This window comes from Pseudophryne corroboree, chromosome 8 (genome assembly GCF_028390025.1).
Source record: "Pseudophryne corroboree isolate aPseCor3 chromosome 8, aPseCor3.hap2, whole genome shotgun sequence".
In the NCBI taxonomy this organism is placed as follows: domain Eukaryota; kingdom Metazoa; phylum Chordata; class Amphibia; order Anura; family Myobatrachidae; genus Pseudophryne; species Pseudophryne corroboree.
Window position 1 is genome coordinate 327,485,817 of NC_086451.1, and position 25,820 is coordinate 327,511,636.

Below are 25,820 nucleotides of genomic sequence, written 5' to 3' on the forward strand. Positions count from 1 at the left end.
GTTTGTGTCGGCCACTAGGGTCGCTTATCTTACTCACACAGCTACCTCATTGCGCCTCTTTTTTTCTTTGCGTCATGTGCTGTTTGGGGAGGGTTTTTTGGAAGGGACATCCTGCGTGACACTGCAGTGCCACTCCTAGATGGGCCCGGTGTTTGTGTCGGCCACTAGGGTCGCTTATCTTACTCACACAGCGACCTCGGTGCAAATTTTAGGACTAAAAATAATATTGTGAGGTGTGAGGTATTCAGAATAGACTGAAAATGAGTGGAAATTATGGTTTTTGAGGTTAATAATACTTTGGGATCAAAATGACCCCCAAATTCTATGATTTAAGCTGTTTTTTAGGGTTTTTTGAAAAAACCACCCGAATCCAAAACACACCCGAATCCGACAAAAAAAATTCGGTGATGTTTTGCCAAAACGCGGTCGAACCCAAAACACGGCCGCGGAACCGAACTCAAAACCAAAACACAAAACCCGAAAAATTTCCGGCGCTCATCTCTACTATAAAGTCAACATCCACCCCTGACAATATGGGACTGATCCTGGGTATGGCACAGCAATATCTGTGTGTGCATATGTTGCTGGTGGCCCATCTGCAACTTTATGCTAATAGCACTACAAGGCATTCGTTGGTGTACATCTATGCATATCAATATGCAAGTACTAAGATGCCCACCTTAAGTTCCTATAGATGCTGCAATCATACTTGGTCCATCTTTAGATGTCACCATCGGTTGCACCATCAAAACTTGCACCAGGCCTATGCTAGGTGCAGATTCTCTACAGCCTCCAATGTGCGTGAATCAGCATTGGTGTATGTAAACAGCTCATCCTGTGTTGCTCTCATAACATGTCCACAGGACAAACTATCTCAATGTATCTACATAGTCACCTACCAGTGGCATCCAATACATTTTGAATACACTTCCCCATGTGTGTGCCTGAAAGTACAACTGCGACTCTGTGCAACAACAATTGGATGCATACATGGGGCAACTCAAATTCATGCGCAGTGAAAAAAAACTACATCTGACATCAAACTGGTTCTCATACTGAGTTACATATTTGCATTTAGAAAGTGCTTTCTTTCTCTGCTCTCTTCCAAGCAGAGATATCATTGTAAAACTATGAATTACACTAACATAGCACACTATATAAAGTAGACTAGGTGAGAATATATTAGCACAAAAGAGACAAATCCTTAAAAATAATAAAACAAGTAATAAACATTCTAGATAAATGCCCCATAAAGCATTATACTATGTAAAGTTAGTTCTTGTTTGCTAAATCAAAATAGCAGATCATAAAAAAATTATTTAAAAGAAATTGCTATAATGTATGTTTCTCCAGAATCCTTTATTTTATACATTTTAAAGTTTGATATTGATTATAATCTTTCAGTCTTACATCTACTGTATGTCTCAAGTTAATAATCACATATTGCTACAATTTGTACTTTAATACAGATATGACTACAAGTGTAGAAGACACTGTACAATTGTATTTATAGGCGTTTTATGTCTATGTATTTAGTAAATATTAGTGATGAGCGGGTTCGGTTTCTCGGAAACCGAACCCCCCCTGAACTTCACCCTTTTACACGGGTCCGAGGCATACTCGGATTCTCCCGTATGGCTCGGTTAACCCGAGCGCGCCCGAACGTCATCATCCCGCTGTCGGATTCTCGCGAGATTCGGATTCTATATAAGCAGCCGCGTGTCGCCGCCATTTTCACTCGTGCATTGGAAATGTTAGGGAGAGGACGTGGCTGGCGTCCTCTCCGTTTATTCATTGTTGAGTTGATGCAAATATTTGTGCTTGATTATATCATTGTGGGGACTGGGGAGCAGCTTTATATTAATATAGGAGGAGTACAGTGCAGAGTTTTGCTGATCAGTGACCACCAGTTTTATCCGTTCTATGCCTGAAAAAAACGCTCCTTATCTGTGCTCAGTGTGCTGCATATATCTGTTCTCACACTGCTTAATTGTGGGTACTGGGGAGCAGCTGTATTATATAGCAGGAGTACAGTGCAGAGTTTTGCTGACAGTGACCACCAGTATACGTTGTCTGCCTGAAAAACACTCCACATCTGTGCTCAGTGTGCTGCTTTATTGTGGGGACTGGGGAACACCAGTATAATATATATATATAGGAGGAGTACAGTGCAGAGTTTTGCTGACCAGTGACCACTAGTATATAATATATAGCATTACGGTACAGTAGGCCACTGCTGTACCTACCTCTGTGTCGTCAAGTATACTATCCATCTACATTCTATACCTGTGGTGCATTTTAGTTTTGTAGTTTGCTGATACAGTGACCACCAGTATATATAGCAGTACAGTACGGAAGGCCACTGCTGTACCTACCTCTGTGTCGTCAAGTATACTATCCATCTGCATTCTATACCTGTGGTGCATTTTAGTTTTGCAGTTTGCTGACACAGTGACCACCAGTATATATAGCAGTACGGTACGGAGGGCCACTGCTGTACCTACCTCTGTGTCGTCAAGTATACTATCCATCTACATTCTATACCTGTGGTGCATTTTAGTTTTGCAGTTTGCTGACACAGTGACCACCAGTATATATAGCAGTACAGTACGGAAGGCCACTGCTGTACCTATCTCTGTGTCGTCAAGTATGCTATCCATCTAGATTCTATACCTGTGGTGCATTTTAGTTTTGCAGTTTGCTGACACAGTGACCACCAGTATATATAGCAGTACGGTACGGAAGGCCACTGCTGTACTTACCTCTGTGTCGTCAAGTATACTATCCATCTAGATTCTATACCTGTGGTGCATTTTAGTTTTGCAGTTTGCTGACACAGTGACCACCAGTATATATAGCAGTACGGTACGGAAGGCCACTGCTGTACCTACCTCTGTGTCGTCAAGTATACTATCCATCTAGATTCTATACCTGTGGTGCATTTTAGTTTTTCAGTTTGCTGACACAGTGACCACCAGTATATATAGCAGTACGGTAAGGAAGGCCACTGCTGTACCTACCTCTGTGTCGTCAAGTATACTATCCATCTAGATTCTATACCTGTGGTGCATTTTAGTTTTGCAGTTTGCAGACACAGTGACCACCAGTATATATAGCAGTACGGTACGGAAGGCCACTGCTGTACCTACCTCTGTGTCGTCAAGTATACTATCCATCTAGATTCCATACCTGTGGTGCATTTTAGTTTTGCAGTTTGCTGACACAGTGAACACCAGTATATATAGCAGTACGGTACGGAAGGCCACTGCTATACCTACCTCTCTGTCGTCAGGTATACTATCCATCTACATTCTATACCTGTGGTGCATTTATTTTTGCAGTTTGCTGACACAGTGACCACCAGTATATATAGCAGTACGGTACGGAAGGCCACTGCTGTACCTACCTCTGTGTCGTCAAGTATACTATCCATCTACATTCTATACCTGTGGTGCGACCTTGGTGCGCCTCTTTTTTTCTTTGCATCATGTGCTGTTTGGGGACAATTTTTTTGAAGTACCATCTTGCCTGACACTGCAGTGCCACTCCTAGATGGGCCAGGTGTTTGTGTCGGCCACTTGTGTCACTTGGCTTAGCCACACAGCGACCTTGGTGCGCCTCTTTTTTTCTTTGCATCATGTGCTGTTTGGGGACTATTTTTTTGAAGTGCCATCCTGCCTGACACTGCAGTGCCACTCCTAGATGGGCCAGGTGTTTATGTCGGCCACTTGTGTCGCTTAGCTTAGTCACACAGCGACCTTGTTGCTCTTTTTTTTTCTTTGCATCATATGCTGTTTGGGGACAATTTTTTTGAAGTGCCATCCTGTCTGACACTGCAGTGCCACTACTAGATGGGTCAGGTGTTTGTGTCGGCCACATGGGTCGCTTAGCTTAGTCATCCAGCGACCTCAGTGCAAATTTTAGGACTAAAAATAATATTGTGAGGTGTGAGGTGTTCAGAATAGACTGAAAATGAGTGAAAATTATGGTTATTGAGGTTAGTAATACTATGGGATCAAAATGACCCCCAAATTCTATGATTTAAGCTGTTTTTGAGGGGTTTTTGTTAAAAAAACACCCGAATCCAAAACACACCTGAATCCCACAAAAAAATTTCAGGGAGGTTTTGCCAAAACGCGTCCGAATCCAAAACACGGCCGCGGAACCGAATCCAAAACCAAAACACAAAACCCGAAAAATGTCCGGCGCACATCACTAGTAAATATACAGTAAATGCATGGGTCTGAAGAATCAAAATTGTGAGGTTGAAAAAAATGCATCCTATTAGAACCAGCTCAATCTCTGGTGGAATTTAATAATTTTTCTGGAGTAAAAAAAAAAGATTTAGGTCTTACTGAATAGAAAAGAATGGCTTTAAATGCATATTTATGCACTCAGCAGATTACCACCATATTACGTATTCAATTGTACCAACTTAGATGTGTACCATCGAAACATAGCATTTCATCTGTTGTATAATACTTGGTGGTTCTTAAATAAATGTTGTTGAGACTCCTTCCTGCTTCTTGTGATGGTAACTGTTGAACCATGATTAAATCCATCCAAATATCAAATACAGTTTAGTACAATTTTACTACAATAATTATCACTATATGATTGGGTGTGATACATTATACCGGCGGACGGGATGACAACTGTCAATATCCCGGCAGCAGATTCCCAGCTGCCAGAATGCCGGCAGTGGGGCGAGTGCTAAGAGCACCACTGTGGGCTCGCTGTGCTCACCATGCTGCCGTCTCAGTGGCTAGCTGCACTCACCACAGGATATATTCCCACTCTCTTGGTAATGTGGACACATAAGTATTAATAGCCCTGATGTACCAGGAATCCGGCTGGCGGCATTGTCAGAGGTCGGGATTCTGGCGTCGGTATCCTGAATACCGGGATCCCAACAGCCGGCATTTTAACTACATCTCATATGCAGACCCCAAAACATCATATTTGTACACAAACCATTGGGCACAAATTAGTCTTTTGCTTTTTTCATACAACTTTTATATAACGTTATTCTATTATACTTAAAGTTATTTTTAAATGACTTTATGGCTAACTTTATCTTACAACTTAAGATACAATACGTTCCCTTTTAGTTGCATATTATGTGTCCTTAGACACCTTCTCTTCCATTTCCATTCCATTTATTTATAAATTCTTGGTAAGTTTATTCCCAGGGTTTCTGTATTATCTGTAAGGGTTACATTTGCTAAGCAATAATTTGGTATGCAGTTTTAAAACTGCCATCTATTGAATGAAGCTTTTAAAACTTTTAAATCTCTACCTAAGCTTATGAAACGCAAAATCCCACTAATCTCTTATCTCACATTACTAGAAGCATTACATAGTGTTCTCTTTCTTGTACAATTGCTCCATAAAATAATACTGAAAAATATAACTTGCTGTAGATAAATATAACACATTTTCTAAATTCCTAAGTAGTGATGAGCGGGTTCGGTTCCTCGGAATCTGAACCCCCCCCCCAAACTTCACCCATTTTACACGGTTCCGAGGCAGCCTCGGATCCTCCCGCCTTGCTCGGTTAACCCGAGCGCGCCCAAACGTCATCATCCCGCTGTCGGATTCTCGCAAGATTCGTATTCTATATAAGGAGCCGCGCATCGCCGCCATTTTCACTCATGCATTGGAGATGATAGCGAGAGGACGTGCAGCGTTCTCTCAGTTTCTGTGCTCAGTGTGCTGCAAATATCTGTGCTCAGTGTGCTGCAAATATCTGTGCTCAGTGTGCTTGCAAATATCTGTGCTCAGTGTGCTGAAAATATCTACGTTCTCTGCCTGAAAAACGGTCCATATCTGTGCTGCATTGTAGTATATAGTAGGAGGACAGTGCAGAATTTTGCTGACCACCAGTATTATATAGCAGTATGGTACAGTAGTCCACTGCTCTAGCTACCTCTGTGTCGTCAAGTATACTATCCATCCATACCTGTGCTGCATTTTAGTTGTGCACAGTATTATATAGTAGGAGGACAGTGCAGAATGTTGCTGACAACCAGTATATATATAGCAGTACGGTTCAGTAGTCCACTGCTCTACCTACCTCTGTGTCATCAAGTATACTATCCATCCATACCTGTGCTGCATTTTAGTTGTGCGCGGTATATATAGAAGGAGGACAGTGCAGAATTTTGCTGACCACCAGTATATATATAGCAGTACGGTACAGTAGTACACTGGTCTACCTACCTCTGTGTCGTCAAGTATACTATCCATCCATACCTGTGCTGCATTGTAGTTGTGCGCAGTATTATATAGTAGGTGGACAGTGCAGAATTTTGCTGACCACCAGTATATATATAGCAGTACGGTACAGTAGTCCACTGCTCTACCTACCTCGGTGTCGTCAAGTATACTATCCATCCATACCTGTGCTGCATTTTAGTTGTGCGCAGTACTATATAGTAGGAGGACAGTGCCAAATTTTGCTGACCACCAGTATATATATATATATATATATATATATATAGCAGTACGGTACAGTAGTCCACTGCTCTACCTACCGCTGTGTCATCAAGTATACTATCCATCCATACCTGTGCTGCATTTTAGTTGTGCGCAGTATTATATAGTAGGAGGACAGTGCAGAATTTTGGTGACCACCAGTATATATATAGCAGTACGTCACAGTAGTCCATTGCTCTACCTCGGTGTCGTCAAGTAAACTACAAAAGTTCAGTAAAATGACCAAAAAAAATCAAAATTAAAAGCATCTGATGAGAAGCGTAAACTTGCCAATATGCCATTTACGTCACGGAGTGGCAAGGAACGGCTGAGGCCCTGGCCTATGTTCATGGCTAGTGGTTCAGATTCACATAAGGATGGAAGCACTCATCCTCTCGCTAGAAAACTGCAGTGCCACTCCTAGGTGGGCCAGGTGTTTGTGTCGGCCACTTGGGTCGCTTAGCTTAGCCATCCAGCGACCTTGGTGCACCTCTATTTTTCTTTGCATCATGTGCTGTTTGGGGACTATTTTTTAAATCGGCCATCCTGTCTGACACTGCAGTGCCACTCCTAGATGGGCCAGGTGTTTGTGTCGGCCACTTGGGTCGCTTAGCTTAGCCATCCAGCGACCTTGGTGCACCTCTTTTTTTCTTTGCATCATGTGCTGTTTGGGCACTATTTTTTAAATCGGCCATCCTGTCTGACACTGCAGTGCCACTCCTAGAAGGGCCAGGTGTTTGTGTCGGCCACTTGGGTCGCTTAGCTTAGCCATCCAGCAACCTTGGTGCACCTCTATTTTTCTTTGCATCATGTGCTATTTGGGGACTATTTTTTAAATCGGCCATCCTGTCTGACACTGCAGTGCCACTCCTAGATGGGCCAGGTGTTTGTGTCGGCCACTTGGGTCGCTTAGCTTAGCCATCCAGCGACCTTGGTGTACCTCCTTTTTTTCTTTGCATCATGTGCTGTTTGGGGACTATTTTTTAAATCGGCCATCCTGTCTGACACTGCAGTGCCACTCCTAGATGGGCCAGGTGTTTGTGTCGGCCACTTGGGTCACTTAGCTTAGCCATCCAGCGACCTTGGTGCACCTCTTTTTTTCTTTGCATCATGTGCTGTTTGGGGACTATTTTTTAAATCGGCCATCCTGTCTGACACTGCAGTGCCACTCCTAGATGGGCCAGGTGTTTGTGTCGGCCACTTGGGTCACTTAGCTTAGCCATCCAGCGACCTTGGTGCACCTCTTTTTTTCTTTGCATCATGTGCTGTTTGGGGACTATTTTTTAAATCGGCCATCCTGTCTGACACTGCAGTGCCACTCCTAGATGGGCCAGGTGTTTGTGTCGGCCACTTGGGTCGCTTAGCTTAGCCATGCAGTGACCTTGGTGCACCTCCTTTTTTTCTTTGCATCATGTGCTGTTTGGGGACTATTTTTTAAATTGGCCATCCTCTCTGACACTGCAGTGCCACTCCTAGATGGGCCAGGTGTTTGTGTCGGCCACTTGGGTCACTTAGCTTAGCCATCCAGCGACCTTGGTGCACCTCTTTTTTTTCTTTGCATCATGTGCTGTTTGGGGACTATTTTTTAAATTGGCCATCCTGTCTGACACTGCAGTGCCACTCCTAGATGGGCGAGGTGTTTGTGTTGGCCACTTGGGTCACTTAGCTTAGTCATCCAGCGACCTCGGTACAAATTTTAGGACTAAAAATAATATTGTGAGGTGTGAAGTTTTCAGAATAGACTGGAAATGAGTTGAAATTATGGTTATTGAGGTTAATAATACTATGGGATCAAAATGACCCCCAAATTCTTTGATTTAAGCAGTTTTTTAGGGTTTTTTGTAAAAAAAAAAACCCGAATCCAAAACACACCCGAATCCGACAAAAATTTTTCAGGGAGGTTATGCCAAAACGCGTCCGAATCCAAAACACGGCCGCGGAACCGAATCCAAAACCAAAACACAAAACCAAAAAAATTTCCGGTGCACATCACTATTCCTAAGTATTCTGTGTATAGTATGCTGTAACCCTTCAGTCACTCCTCACATTTTCTTGCAGTGCCTTTTATCTTCTTACTGAAGCAGCTTCTGATCACTTACTACCCCCACTCGATCACTGCCATCTGTACATGAAAGACTATTATCAGTACTTAGAATCTCCTAGAATTAATCTGGGCCAAGCTTTTAGCTCTGTGGCTCAGACTCTATGGAACTTGCTGTGAGAGGCATCCACTTTAGAATCCTTCAAAAACAGACTCAAGACTTGCCTGTTTATTCATGCAGTTCACTAATATCTAATATTACTTCTAAATAATTACAACCCAAATGCTCAGTTCTCTTTTCTGTTAAGCATATTTTATATTTTGTGCTGTAAATTCAAATGTAAAGCACTCTGAGTCAGGGAGAAAGGTGTTATATAAATAATAGTATAATTATTATTATTACCTTCTTCATCTTATAAACATAACTTTAAATAAATATATAACTAACTGAAACACCCTCTTCTATGGTGTCCTACATAAACAAGAGATTGGCTCCACGTATATTAAGGGTCTTTCAGGTGCTCTCAGAGGTGCTATCACTGAGGCTACCTTGGAAGCCGCAGTGATAGCGTTGTATGGTAATGCAGCAAGGGGCATATATTACAAGCAGATGCTTCCTGCTTCAGTAGTGGTCTGAGCTGTATCCTAGGTAGCAGCATCAGATCAAAGAACCCACCATTGGGCGGCCTTTGGCACCATGGTGCTGCGCAAGCCACCCGTCGCAGAGGCCAGGAAATTTCTATCCTATGATGGAGATCCCTGGTCTCTTCCCACCATCTAAACAGCGGTGACACGCCTCTGTTTTTCCAAATGGAGCCTGTCGCCGCCCCAGAAAATGTCATCAGGCTATCAGTCAATGACAGTCTGATGCCGGCCTGTGTCCTATTCCATAGGAACCATTTGCGCACAGGCAGAATGGGTACTTTGTAACGATGGGCACAGGTGCAACTGCACCTGATGAATGACCCCCAATACGTTTTAAATTGTGATGCTAGTCTTATGTCCTCTCTCCTACTGCAGTCCATGCAATGTGAGACTAAGTGGTGAATTCATTTGAAAGCAGGGTTTGCTATGCTGGCCAAAGCTCCAGGTTTTATGTCCTGAGATATTAAAAAAAAACAGCCTTTTCCCAGTGTGGTAAACCAGGGGTTAACGTTTCGCTATCCCATTGATTCTCATAAAATGCAATCCATTTAAAATCACTCTATATCTGCACAGAAAAATGGCTGCATCCATATGCGCCTTCACAGATTTGTGAAAAGCAGATACTTAAACCCTCTTATATCTGGAATGCAGGCGGAATAACTAAGGAGATCACCTACACTAAGAGCACGAACTTGTGTTTGTGATCAGAATCATACAGGCACAGAGATGCTTATATCCCTGTCCAAGCCTTATTATTTGCAGAAGCTAGAGGACAGGTGCAAAAATGATGACTGTCGTCTGCGCTACTGAACTACGTGTGATGCAATTATTGTAAATGCAAAGCTGACGCTGATTTTTCTTGTTGCTGCTGCATATACAGTGTTATGCTTAGTGTACATGTTTGAGTCATTTTTACATTTGTACACATGAAACAGAAGAGAGTTGAATCTGTATATATTATCCTTATTATTTACATGACACCAGGGCCGTAACTAGGTGTGTGCGGAAGGGGCACCACACATAGTGCTGCAAGATAGGGGGTGCTGTTGGTAGCACTTGTAAATAATCTATTTTAATTCCTTTTCACTTGCAGCTTTCTCCTTTTGTGAAACCCAGCATCTCCTGTCCGCCCCTGTCTCCTACCCTGACCCATTATGTCTCTAATACCAATACAACATTCATGAACTCAACTTGAGATTTCTTTGTTAGTCAGTCACACTCTCCTTTATTACATTTCAAGATGCTGACATACCCGGGATTCAAACCCATTGCCTGTGGCATTGAAGTCAGACAATCTATTAATTGAGCTGTTGGCCCTAGCATAGAAAGCTAGAGAGTTTTAAGCTAGAGAATTCTAACTATTTGAAGCTTACATTGTACTTTGTGAAAAATATTCAGCATTGCAGATGAGCAGATCTATGTAGTGTGTGGCAGCAAGAGATTGGATGTGTGGCTGTACACTACATAGATCTGCTCAATTGCAATGCTGATTATTTTTTATACAAAGCACCAGTAGCTTCATATAGTGTACATAGTTTTAATGTAGGATCAAATAGCTCAATGAGTAGGGTGTGTGATTAGAATTCAACAGGTTATAGGTTTGAATCCTGGGTATGGCAATATATTCAATACTGCCATACCCAGGATTTAATAAAGGGTATTGTAACTGAATAACAACGAGCTCTCAAGTTAAGTGCATGAATATGGTATAAAGAGGATTCTTGTTAAATGTGTGTGTAATATATACTGTATATATGATGTGGGAATGGGCATCATAACATGGGCTTTCTCTTTATATCAATCATGTCATGCCCCTTCCCCATGAGGCATGTACCTTATGCTCCTATTGGAAAAATGAGGGGGCGCCAATTCCCTCTATGGCACAAGGCACCAAAAAGTCGAGTTATGGCTCTGGGCGCTACTGTGCGGTGTTGTTTGAATAATGGAGACTACTGTGCAGCGTACTATAAACTGGTATTATTTTGTGGCCAAGCCCCTTCCCCATGAAGCCACGCTCCTATATTTTGCCTTATTCAAAATATGAAGGGGGGGGGGGGCGCCGATGATATTTCTTGCACACAGCACTAAAATGTCTAGTTACGGCACTGCATGACACCACCAAGGTTCCATAGCACCATCCATAGGTTTAGACTGAGCAAACATCACTTTACACTCTACATACTGGTACTAATGGGTTCACAAATGACATGTACAGATGTAATTACATAATTACAGTCATAATATTACATAACTTTGGGGAGAAAAATAAAGGGAAGAAGGCCCTACTCACAAGAGTTTACATTCAAGAGGGATTATTATTACTATGGAATCAGGTACAAAGGTAATTCACAGAATACAAAAGAGCAGATGGATAGGTTCAATCCAGAATCCAAATCTAATGTCAAATATCCAGGTGATCAGGCAATGAGTGGTTAAGGCAAGACAAGTCCATACAATCTGAGGACTGATACAAAGTTAGTCCAGCAAATGTATTAGGACAGGAGAAGGGGCTAGTACCCCTTTTAGAACGTATTGAGGGGTCACACTTGGGACTTTTGTACATAGGTCCTTCCTGGGTGTGACCCAGCTTAGACCCTTTTCAGACTGACAGCACGACCCGTCTTATTACCTGGTTGGTGACGTCACCAAAGAAGTGTGCCAAGACTGGCCAATGCACGCTGAGGCGGCGCTTGGAGATGAGATGATCTTCAAGCGCCGCCTCTTCCTATGCAGTGAATGGTTGCTAGGTCACACCAAACCTGGCTTACCCGTTCACACTCCACTGAGAGCCAAGTTGAACCTGTGTTCAAGCCTGCTCACAACGCGGGTTGAAATACTGGGTCACTTGATCCAGGTTATTTCAACTGGTCCCTTTCAGACTGTGCTGCAACCCGGATCTGGAAGGGGTTTAAATCCAGAATCTAAAACCAATATCAAATATCCAGGTGAGCATGCAGATAATAATATTATTCTAAATGTAAGTGTATAAAAAACATATTTTTATATTATTTAGTAAAACCTGCTCTTTATTTAAACTAACAGATAATATTTTCCATATTTTTTTCTTTAACATTTATGATTATACCAATCTACTTACCATCAAACTGTCATTCTTTTCTTTTTTAGATGATATAATAAACATGTGTTACTGGTTCACCGCTCTATCTGTCAGTGTTTTAATGGATGCATACTGACGAAGAAATGTTCCTTTAATCCTCTTAAATTGTGAATTTCACAAACTGCTTTATAACTGAACCATGATCAAGCAATTCTTGCAGCAATGAGGTTAAACTAATCCTTTAATTTGAGGATTTTGACTAGAGGAGGACTAAAACTAATGGCACCATGGAAGCCAGTCAGAATCTGTCAAAAACATAATTGTTTAGTAATTATTTGACAAAAATAACTGGTTTACTTTGCGGTTTTACATTTGACCTATTGGCTACATTAAAATATCTCATTTTAAACACAGACCAGGGAAAGTATCACAGTTGTGATTCACAACAGTGGTTTTCAAATGTTTTTTTTTTTTTGTTAAATACCTTCAAACTTTACTGTGCAACTTCTGTAAAAGTTAAAAGATTATTGGCTTTAACTACAAAGAAAGAATTTGAAGGCAGCTAAGGACAACTTTGCCCATCTAGTCTGCCCTAAACATGTACATGCTCATACTTGTGCAATAATTAATTGTTGTTGAGAGCCAATTAACCTACCAGTATACACAGGGTTAATATACACAATCCACACGGTTGAGGCCGTGGTGGAAATCAAACCTATGACCTCAGTGGTGTGAGGCAGTAATGCTAACCATTATACCATCCATATTGTTTCATGAATTAGAACCTGTCATAATAAATATATGATTTTAGATCTTCAGTACATGGTCAAGATTCCACACACCCCACTTTCATTTAATAATATAATTAAGGAATTCAGTGTTGGACATAGGATTTGTCAACTGTTATTGAAATTCAGGACAGCAATAATGTTATAGATCAACAAAAAAACAAATATTTAGCTTTTCAGCAAGATTTGAGATTTGGAGATAGTAGTTTTAAAGCTCATCAATTCACAAATTACTTTCAGTTCAAACCAAAGACTTGTTTCCTATATGCAAAAGCATTTAAATTTATTTTTATGCATTACTGTATATTGTTTAGACTTTTGATATAGTTTTATTAATTAATTAATTTATTTATTTATTTTTAATTTGTCATCACAACCTCTACATACTATTTGGTGATTACAAAAACATTATATTTCCTAGAAACTCCAAATTCACTGCAGTGTCTTTGCTCATCTCTGATTATTGTGAATCATCATTATATACCGTAAAAGTGCATCCATTTAACCTTGAGCATGGGATGACATTTTGATAACATGTTATGTACTATATTACACTTTCACCACAGCACAGTCCAGATGAATTGGAGATTATTTTGAATGGAGTGGGGAGGATAAAGATTAAGCAAAGCATAAGTGCTATTTTGAGTTTAACCTAGCTATAAATAGCGTGGGGTATATCTAATTGCTAAGCAGTATTCTGGGTTGTAAAACATCACTGCACTAAAATCTGCTTCATCGGCAGGTCAGTAATTCTGTAAGTCGTTATCACAGACTGATTTTATACAGTACAATGGCCGTGCACTAGATAAGTCAAATATACACTCAAGTGAAGAACATATATGAAAATCTTTTTTTGCTTGACTTTCCTACCATTTCATTATTACTATGGTGACAAAAATCACTACAGATACAGTATAATGGAAGGTTACATAAAATATTTTATTCAAGCATTACAGACAATATACTGGTTCAGTCTCTCATATCCGAAATGCTTGGTACCAGAAGTATTTTGGATATCTGATTTTTCTATATTTTGTAATATTTGCATACCATAATGAGATGTCTTGGGGATGGGACCCAAGTCTATACATAGAATACATTTATATTTCATAAACAACTTATGCACATAGCCTAAATGTCATTTTATACAATTTTTTTTATAATTTTGTGCATGAAACAAAATTTGTGTATATACACAAAATTAATTTATGTTTCCTATATGCCTTATATGCATTGGGGCAGATGCGCTAAGCCTTGGAGAGTGATAAAGTGGAGAGAGAGATAAACTACCAATCAATCAGCTCTTAACTGTCATTTTTCAAACACAGCCTGTAACATGGGAGCTGATTGGCTGGTATTTTTATCTTTCTCCACTTTCTCTAGCATCCATAAGGGATATTGGGGACAGATTAGTACGATGGAGTATAGACGGTTTTAAAGGAGCTAGTGCACTTTAAATTTCTTTAACTGGGTATGCTGGCTCCTCCCCTATATGCCCCCTCCCACAGGCAGTTTAGAAAAAAGTGCCCTTAGGAGAGGATGCACACTCTGTAAACTCCAGAGTTTTTTCTTCAATTTCTGTTAAATTTTTATTTCTTTAAGTATGCTGTTTGCGCAACAGCATACCTGCGCCGTGGGAGTTAGGGGGGATGGTCGCCGGTCTCGTGAGGTGCAGAGCCGCTTCCCCACTGCAGGACCACTGTCCTGAGGGGCTGTTTGTTCAGCGAGGCACTGTGCCTTAGCTGTCGCAGCCGCAGCATGCCGCACACCCCCAACAAAGCCTGAAGGTGATCGTCAGTGGTGAGTACAAACCAGTGGCCCCACTAGGGGGGTCCCCCGGTTCACTGTGCAGCAGATGCATGGGTGAGGTGCATGGGTCCCTCCTGGGGGGACCCACTGGAGCCCCTGCATGAGACTGGCTGGCGTTATTGTACCAAACATTTATGTGAGGCTACAAATGGTGTAGGAGACATGGCCAGTATAAACATTATTAGTAGCTCCAGCGCCATTACGGGGGACAGAGCTACATCAGAGCGGGCTCAGTGGCATTTTGGCGCCTTACTCTGCATAAGCAGCAGCAGACCCATACAGCTCCTCCACACGTTCACAGGATCACTGGTACCAGGTGTAGAGGGGTAGAGCCGCTATTGGTGCACAGTTTACAGACAGTATCACTGTTCTATATATATAAATACATAAAATGCTGACAACCTCACTGGGACTGTACAGCGTTGAATGCGCTGGGGTCCTCTCTTCTGTGTCTCCTCTCACATGCATTAGGGCAGGCTTGTATTGTAATCAGTCTGTGTTGTATGTGTATTGTATCCGTATTTCATAATGGTGAAACAGAAGTTATGCAGTGTATGTAATGCCAGATTCTCCCCTATTCCATCTGGCTCCATATCATGTGAGCAGTGTAGTCAGTCATCACAAAATTCTGATAACAATGTGGGGGAGAGTCAAGAGCCTTCCTGGCTGGGGGCTACCAAAACTATGATGTCTGATCTGTCATCTCAACTCACTGCCAATGCCAATAAATTACAAGAACTGCAACAAGCAGTAGCTAACCAAGCTGAAGGCTGATGTTCCCCATCCCCCCATGTCTACTACAGGTGCACAAAAACGTGCTTTACCTGCAATCCTATCAGATACTGATGAAGATGTACAGGATGATTGGGATGATGTGGATCCCATTATTGGGGATTCCACCCCAACCCAGGGTATTGAACCCCTCATATTGGCTATATGGGATGTATTACAGCTCCCCCTGGAGGACACTACTAATCAGCAGTCGTTTTTTCTCCCACAAGACAAACTGATAGTCAATTTTCCTTATTCTAAGGAATTGGATGATTTATTTAAATTAGCCTGGAAAAATCCAGATAAAAAATATCAGATGTCCAAAATGTTTTTGCATACCTTCCCCTTTACCCCTGAAGGCAGGAAATTCTAGGAAGAATCTCCAGCAGTAGACGTCTCAGTCTCTCGCCTCTCTAAGAAGGCAGTGCTCCCAGCTCCAGCCTCCTTTACGGTAAAGGACCTAGGGGGTAGGAAAATTGAAACCGCTCTGAAATCTATCTACACTGCTGTAGGTGTGGCTCAAAGACCAGTCATTGCTGGTTGCTGGTTGACACATGCAATTTATTCGCTACTCAAATTCAGGAGGGTCTTTTGGGTGATATGACATTAGTTACTACTGTAACTTTCATAAAACACATTCAGGACATGGCAAGAGTCCTCTGTGACTCCCTTAAAGTGTCACAACTGAGGGCCTGAGCTGACGGGAGGCAGCCTCAGTTGTAGGGGCTGAGATGTACCGGAACCTGGGAGGTTGTATCAGACCCCTGGACATGTAAGTAACATGAATAATAACTGCCCGAAGGCGTGACCACGACAACTTGGATAAAAGTCAATGATGTTTATTATGACAACTCCGCAACACAGCAGCAGTAAAAGAAAACGTAAAAGTCAGCAAAGAATAAATACAGTTCCTGGGTACTACAGGATGGCAGGAGCCACAGGGCACTGGTAGTGTGAGATAGTTCTTATGATCTTCTAGATGGAAAGTCCTTACCAGGCCCGACTGTAGCAATGGAGATAACCCAGGATTGTGCCAGCTGGTGTTCCAGGAAAAGCTGGGTTGCTGAAGATAAAACAGCTGCTGTGGATACTGGCTGGAACCAGACTGTTGTTAGCACGGAGTGGTTACTGGCTGGAACCAGTTAAATAATAAATGAACTTGGGAGCGATGAAATATGAACTGAAATGTAGAACTTGAGAGCGGAGAAATAATAATACCGGTGGAGAGTGGTAAAGTGTAGAAAGGACACCGGCCCTTTAAGGGAAGCTGTACTCTGCTGGAAGCTGAGCTGGAAGCAGGTAATGTTGTAGCTGGAAACAGATGAATCCACAATGGATTGAAGAGTCAGGCTACACCGCAGGTGGAATGCTGGTGCGGGTCTCTATGGTGGAAGTCTTGAGACAGGAGCTGGAACCTGGAAGACAATCACAGGAGAGAGACAAACAGGAACTAGGTTTGACAACCAAAGCACTGACGCCTTCCTTGCTCAGGCACAGTGTATTTATACCTGCAGCAAGGAAGGGATTGGCTAGGCAATTATGCAGATAACAATACTGACAACAGATTGGAGGAAATGATCAGCTGACAGAATCCAAGATGGCTGCGCCCATGCAGACACTTGGAGGGAAGTTTGGTTTGTAATCCATGTGGTAATGAAAACAGTAATGGCGGCGCCGGCCACTGGAGACAGGAGACGCCAGGCTGACAAGTGCACATCCAACCACGCGGACACAGCGGAGGCCGCGGCTGACGTAATCGCCACTCTGACACTCTGCATGCAGAAGCTCAGGGACGGCGGCGGAGGCCGCGGGAGACGCCATGCCAGATGTAATAAGGCGTTACTGTGACAGCGTCTCAGAGAGACAGGAGAGGATGCAGGAATGTGAACATTAGGATAACAGATGGGATCCGGTCCTGGAGCGCTGAGCCAGCCTTAGGAGGCATCTGATGGGTAAGAAATGGCGTCCAGATACCCGGATCGTGACATAAAGAGATTGGAAATATTAATGCTAGGACCACTGCTATGGCTGTGTCTGCACACAGATCCATATGGTTGCGTCAATGGATTGCAGATGCTCACTCCAAATGTAATGTGGAACCTCTTCCCTTCACAGGGGAATGGCTCTTCGGAGGTGAGTTGGACGCATGGATCTCCAAAGCTACTGCTGGGAAATCCACGTTTCTCCCTTCAGGGGCTCTGCCTGCTAGGCGTGCCTACCCGGGACTGTCTACTCAATCCTTTCGGTCCTCCAGATTTCATTCTAGAGCCAGGGGTGCCTCCAACGCAGCTAGAGGCTCCAGAGGTAAGCCTAAGAAACCAGCCATTGCCGGTTCTCAAGAACAGAGCACCAGTTCAGCTTCCACAAAGACTTAGGCATGATGGTGCTCACCCACCCGAGGGGATCTCATGGTGGGAGCTCGGTTACGTCACTACAGCCACATCTGGGATGGTTCCTGCCAAGATGCCTGGGTAAGGGACCTTATCTTTCAGGGTTACAAGCTGGAGTTCGATGGTGCTCCTCCACAATGATTTTTCAAATCAAGCTTACCAGCTTTGGAAAGTATGTGTGTTACGCTACTACTGGCTATCGACAAGTTGATCCAGTCCCAGGTTATTGTTCCAGTACCCCTGCTACAGCAAGGACAAGGTTACAACTCCAGTCTGTTCATAGTGCCAAAACCAGATGGGTCTTTGAGACCCATTTTGAATCCTATGTCCTTGAATCCTCACCTGTAGGTTTTCAAATTCAAGATGGAATCTTTGAGAGTGGTGATCGCAGGCCTGGTACACCTAGAATTCGTAGTGTCCCTGGATATCAAGGACGCTTACCTCCATATCCAATTTGGCCTCCTCATCAGGCCTATCTGCGGTTCACCCTACTGAGCGATCACTACCAGTTTCAGGAGTTACCCTTCGGCCTGTCTACAGCTCCGAGGGTGTTCATGAAGCTGATGGCGGAAATTATGTTTCAACTCAGAGTCCAGGGGGTCAACATTGTCTCTTACCTGGACGATCTCCTGATAAAAGCGAGTTCCAGGGATCTTCTACTGCTCCATATAGATCGACTATTCAACTTCTGTCTCACCACGGGTGGATTCTCAATTTACAGAAGTCCCATCTGGAGTCATCTCAACGGCTCCTGTTTCTGGGCATGATACTGGATACTGTAGCTCAGAGAGTGTTCCTCCCAGAGGACAAAGTGAGACCAATTCAAGTAATGGTTCACATGGTTCTCCGACCTGCTCGAGTTTCCATTCATCTTTGCATAAAATTGTTGGGAAAGATGGTGGCCTCATATGAGGTGATACAGTTCAGAAGGTTCCATGCCAGACCCTTCCAATTGGACATCTTGAACAAGTGATCCGTTTCCCATCTTCAGAGGCACCGGATGATTCAGCTGTCAGCCCATGCCAGGATTTCACTCCTGTGGTGGCTACAGTCTTCCAACCTACTGGAGGGTCGATGCTTCGTTATTCAGGATTGGATACTCTTCACGACAGATGTGAGTCTGAGAGGATGGGGAGTGGCGTACATCAATCGACAAGGAGGGACAAAAAGCTATGCCTGCATGCGAGAAGTGTCCAAAATACTTCTCTGGGTGGAAAGAAATGCAAGAGCACTGTCCGCAATTTTCATTCCAGTAGTGGACAACTGGGAAGCAGACTTCCTGAGTCACCATAATCTCCACCCGGGAGAGTGGGGATTACACTCTCAGGTGCTTCAACAGATCGTTGACAGGTAGGGATGCCCACAGATCGAAATGATGGTGTCTCGCATCAACAAGAAGCTTCACTGCTACTGCTGGTGAACCAGAGACCCTCAGACGAGTGCAGTGGATGTGCTGAAATCGCCTTGGCCTTACCAGCTGGTCTACCTCTTACCTATGATTCCATTGATCCCAAGGGTGTTCAAGCGGATCAGACATCATGGAGTACAAGCAATCTTGATTGCACCGGATTGGGCCCGGAGAGCGTGGTATGTGTCTCTTCTGGACATGTCCATAGAAGACCCTTGGCCTCTGCAACTAAGAAGGGATCTTCTTCAGCAAGGACCATTTATCTACCCGGACCTACGTTGGTTTCGTTTGACGGCATATAAGTTGAGCGATACATCCTAGCTCACGAAGGTCTTTCCAAAAAGGTCATTGCCACTATGGTGCAAGCCAGAAAACCTGTGACATGTAGACACTATCATCATATCTGGCGGAGATATGTCACTTGGTGCGAGGAATGCACATATCCATCTGCAGAATTCCACTTGGGAAGATTACTTTGTTTCCTACAGTCTGGTGTGGATAAAGGCTTATGTCTTGGATCCATTAAGGTCCAGATTTCCGCTATTTCCGTCTTCTTCCAGAAGAAGTTGGCTATTCTGCCAGAAGTTCAGACCTTCTTACAAGGGGTGCTTCACATACAACCTCCGTATGTGCCATCTACGGTACCTTGGGATTTGGATGTGGTGTTACGCTTTCTACAGTCCTCCTGGTTTGAACCTCTGATAACGGTAGAAGACAAATACCTCATGTGGAAGATGGTGATGTTACTGGCTCTTGCTTCTGCTAGACATGTCTCAGAATTGGGGGCCTTATCGTGTAAAAGTCCATACTTAGTCTTTTACGAGGACAGAGAAGAGCTAAGGACTAGGCAGCAGTTCCTGCCGAAGGTGGTCTCCGCGTTACACTTGAATCCCACCTCTTGTGATTCCATCCAGTTCTGGCTCTTCTGCCCCTCCAGAGGCATTGGATGCAGTGCAAGCCTTGAAGATCTATGTCAAGAGGACGGCTCGGATCAGAAAGATGGATTCCTTGTTAGTGCTGTATGATGCGCAGAAAAGGGTTGCCCTGCTTCAAAGCTGTCCATTGCTCGTTGGATTCAGCTTACTATCCAACAGGCCTATGTGTCGGCAGCCTTGCTGGTTCCTAAGTCTCTAAAGGCCCACTCTACTAGATTGGTGGTCTCCTCCTAGATGGCTGCCTGGGGAGTCTTGGCAACTATGCAGAGTTGCTACCTGGTTGGTAAAGAACACCTTTGTGAAGTTCTACAAGTTTGACACCTTGGCCAAAGAGGATACCCATTTTGGGCAGGCGGTGCTGCAGATGTCTCCGCACGTTCCCACACATTCTGAAAGTTTTGGGACATCCCCATAGTACTAATCTGTCCCCAATATCCCTTATGGATGCTAGAGAAAATAGGATTTTAATACTTACCGGTAAATCCTTTTCTCAAAGTCCATAAGGGATATTGGGGGCCCGCCTCTGTGCGGTGACTTTCTGCAGGTTCTTTGTTATGTGTTACCTGTTCAGCTGTTTCTGTTTCTGTTGCCAGCCTTTGCTGGCACGGTTATGTTATGATGTGCTGGTGTGTAAATCTCACCACCCTTATTGTTGTTATGTTCCTTCTCTCAAGTATGTCATTTCTCCTTCGGGTACTGTTTACCTATACTGCCTGTGGGAGGGGGCAAAGAGGGGAGGAGCCAGCACACACAATTGAAGAAATTTAAAGTGCACTGGCTCCTTTGGACCCGTCTATACCCTTTTGTACTAATCTGTCCCCAATATCTTTTATGGACTATGAGAAAAGGATTTACCGGTAGGTATTAAAATCCTATTTTTTTCACTCTGCAAGACATAGCACATTTTCTGAAATATTTTTTACTAATTTTGCACATGAAGCCAAGTTGGAAGCAAAGTTTGTGTATATACTTGAAGGTCATTTACGTTTCATATGCACCTTATACACCCAGCATGAAGATAATTGTATGCAATATTTTTAATTCATTTGTGCATTAAACCAAGTTTGTGTTGAACTATCAGAAAGCAAAGCTGTTACTATTTCGCATTCAGGGATGGACTGGGGCACTAAAACTTCCCTGACAGACTATTTCATATTTAGAATTTTGGATATGGAGGCTCAACCTGTATATCATTTACATCAGACTGTATTTATTAGTTGTTTTCTGGTTTTAAACAGAAAATCAGACACTAATTGCATATTATAATTTCTTTATATAATTTCTGTTTGCATAAAGGTGGCTTTTTCAGTACACTTGTGAGAAAAATTTGTGGAATTTTTTTTTGAAGAAACATAAATAATTGCAAACGACACCATTGTTTTTAGAACTTGACATTGCTTCAATGTTCCAAAAAATTGATAAAACATGCAAAATATTTGAGATGTGAAAATATCAACTACTGTAATTATGCTTGTCAACTATCCAGAGTATTTAGAAGAGGTCACAGTAACGTTTGCCCAAACACTCCGCGTATTGCGCAAACCCTCCACAAGGCTGCCCTATAGGTCCCGTAACCAGAGGTGGTGACTCTCCAAACCACCACAAAAAGATATCTAGTACAAGAAAAAATTATGCCCACGGGTCCCACCAGGCGCCTGAGACAAACAAATCATATACAGTGGTAATATCTGGGGGTGTATAAACAAAAACAATAGCGTATACAACCCTTTTCTTCTAATGCGTGGTGTCCACTCTCCAAAAGCTCACACCTTCTCCTCGTGGCATAAATTCTTAAATCCAGCATATGTGAATAGAGGAGAAAAGGAGAGCACATGTGTCGTACAGTAATTTATTAACATATAACATACACAATAAAAAGGGGACACAAATCACATAAAATATCCAAGTGGTGGAAATGATATAAACCCAAATGTGGGAGCCACAGGGGAAAATAGCGGAAGAATTACCAGAGGGTTTGAGAACCCATAAAAAGTTCTCAAACACGTTCTTAAAAGTCCAAAAAGCCGTCCCGGGCCACACGCTCGGCCTTGAGAAAGACTCCGGAAAGGAGTTGAAACGCGTTGGCGGTACCCTTACGTGGACAGCATCCGGTGGGCATCCTGCGTGATAGAGGTCAGAGACAGTCCGAGCGTGTGGCCCGGGACGGCTTTTTGGACTTTTAAGAACGTGTTTGAGAACTTTTTATGGGTTCTCAAACCCTCTGGTAATTCTTCCGCTATTTTCCCCTGTGGCTCCCACATTTGGGTTTATATCATTTCCACCACTTGGATATTTTATGTGATTTGTGTCCCCTTTTTATTGTGTATGTTATATGTTATTAAATTACTGTACGACACATGTGCTCTCCTTTTCTCCTCTATTCACATATGCTGGATTTAAGAATTTATGCCACGAGGAGAAGGTGTGAGCTTTTGGAGAGTGGACACCACGCATTAGAAGAAAAGGGTTGTATACGCTATTGTTTTTGTTTATACACCCCCAGATATTACCACTGTATATGATTCGTTTGTCTCAGGCGCCTGGTGGGACCCGTGGGCATAATTTTTTCTTGTACTAGATATCCAGAGTATTTGTTTCATGAAGCTCTAAAATATTCAATGGCACTTGATAGAGATACACTCTTAGTTTCAAGAAGCTTTCTGCTACTGTTGGATGACCCAGTCCTTAGAAAGAGCATTGATTTCCAGCCCCATTTTATTTTACAAAGATCTGATTATTTGAAATAATATTCTAGCTAGTAGTTAGTATTAACATATATATTAAAACAGTGTTTAAAATAAGGTGCAACATATGGAAAATCTCTGTCTGCAGTAAAGCTTAAAGTTTTTTATACAGTAGTGTCCATATACCCCTTTCCCCTTTTAAGCTGCATGGCCAAATACACCATGCAATGATATCTACGACATAGCCATGCAGTGTGATTTTCCGTAAAATATGCTACTTTAATTTGCTACTTTTACAGTATGAATTCTATTTCGGCAAAAAAAATAAAAAAAATTGTGAATTCATCCAGTCGCTACTCATGGTGGAGCACCTTAGCCATGCTAAGCATTTCATGCCAAATTACACAAAAAAAGAGAAAGGTGTATGAGGACACATCTCTAAGTATTGTCTTGGTTCATGTATCATTTGATCACCCACATTAGAATCCCAGGCAATGGGGACAACTCATTATATTACATAATTTATTAATTATAATGCAACAAACATAACTATCTTCTTGAGTGCACATGTCACTTGCAATGTATAGGAACAACTTCATGATCCCAGTATTTGGAAGATAGAAGAATAATTTGAATTGGATTATTACCCACAGTATTCCAAGGAATTTTCTGCACAAATGATTAGGAAAGGTAACCTGTGCAGAGCACAGCGATAGCGGAGCAAGGCACCTTGTCATGCAAGGGAACACTGTGCACTAATTGGGGTTCCAGGTCACTGGGGCTAATTCAGACCTTATTGCTGCTGTGCTTTTGTTTTTGCACAGCAGTGATCAGGTCTGAACTGCGCATGCACCAGCTCAGCGGTGCACTGGCACATGACAGACAGCTGATGGCTGTCTAAGCCCTGCGATCACCTCTACCTGATTGACAGGCAGAGGCGGTCGTTGTGCGGGTGGGGGCAGGCTGGCGGCGTTTTGACGCCATTTAGGGTGCATGGTCCGGGCAATGCAGGCGTGCCCAGACCATTGGGGAGGCGGGCCGCAGCGGCTACATGACGTCACACGCAGCCGCTGCAACCCTCACAGTGACGGGTAGCTCCCGGCCAGTGCGCAGAAGCTGCGCTGATGGGGAGCAACTCTTCAAGTACAACAGCATCGCCGCCAAGCAATGCTTTTGTACTTGTGTGACGGGGCAGGGCCTGACATGCGGGGCAGACTAGACCTGTGCTCGGCGTCCCCCCATTTGTAAGTGAAGCTGATCGTAGATGTGCTAAATTTACCAAAACTTATGTTGACCTTTTGATCTGTCGACCTAGACCATGTTGACCTAGAGACGCTATCAACCTAGCATCCCTGTTGACCTAGTTACTGTTGACCTTCCATACCACACCAAATAAAAACAGCTAAAATCACAAAATTTTGGGCAATATTATTTACCTCAATAACATTAATTTGCAGTCATTGTCATTCAAGTTTGACCACCCCACAGTATTATTTTCATCCAGTTTAGGACAAAATGTTGCATTGTGGTGGCTGGATGACTAAGCTAAGCGACAACAGTGGGCGGCACAAGCATGTGGCAGTTCAACTTCCAACATGGCACATCTAGGAAACAGAATATCACTGCAGTGTCAGACAGGGTGGCAGTTTAATAAAATATACAAATGTTTGTTGGCTACACAAGAAGACAGTCATCAATGCCACCCACCCTTACGTGGTACTAGCTGTTCTACCAGTTCTTCGCACAAAATTTCAGATTTTCATGGTTATTCATATAAATTTGTGTTAAAAATGTGGTAAATCGGGGGCGTGGCCTAGGCACCAAGCTGAGGAGACGTGATTTCTGGGAGCTCCTGTAAAATCTGCTATTTGGGCTTAATTATCGACCCTTTTGGGGATCCCCACAACTCCCCATCATCTCTAGACACCACCCAATAACACCAGTGAGTGAGGGGCTGTTGCTGCGGAGCCGGGGGATCCTTTTAAGGGTCCCTGCAGGTTGCGGCCTACCCCCCATCTTGAAGCCGGGGACTGGAGTGGATCTCCCCCCCCCGGACTCTGGATCTCTCTGCCCGGACGGCGGAACGACGAGACACCGAACAGCTCACCCCCTTGGAGACACCTGAAGCAGAGCCTGCAACTCTGCCTCATCCGGGACCAGGCGGCAGTGGCGTGGAGGACAAGAACCCGACGACGGATCCGGGCGGCTGGCGAGTGCTCCTTCCTGCTGCCTCTAAACATCCGGAGGCCCCGCGATACCCGTACTCGGCCGTGGACATCACACAGCGGGAGAAGACAGAGTGGCACCCTCCGTCGCTAGCCGTCTGTGGCCGGGGCCTCGAGCCGGAGGAGACCTGAACCGCCACCCCCGGAAACGGACGTACGCGACGGGCCGGCGGCTGAGGTAAGCGCTGCTCCACCCTGACCCCCGGCACCTCGGCTGACCACAGGGAGGCAAAAAAAAAACAAAAAAAAACAAAAAAAACAACAACCCCTAATCTAGAAGGTTAAAAACCGACGGATAGACCTGTCTCCCCACTCACAAAAAAAAAAAAAAAACGAACCAGCAGCACCCTTCCAACGCTCCTGCAGCACAGCGCCACAGTCTCCGGTTCCCCCCTGCTCTCTGGGAGCTCCTTGCCCCTCCTGGGCCTACCAATATCTGCTCGGAGGCAAATACCCATACCCCTAAATTTACCCAGTCCTCTCTTCTATTCCATCCCCTGATAAAGGGTATCACATAGGTGACTGGAACTGACCACAGGGTGCCGAGAGGAGGCCTCAAAACCTCCCAGCAAGCGGCGGCCCGGTCCCA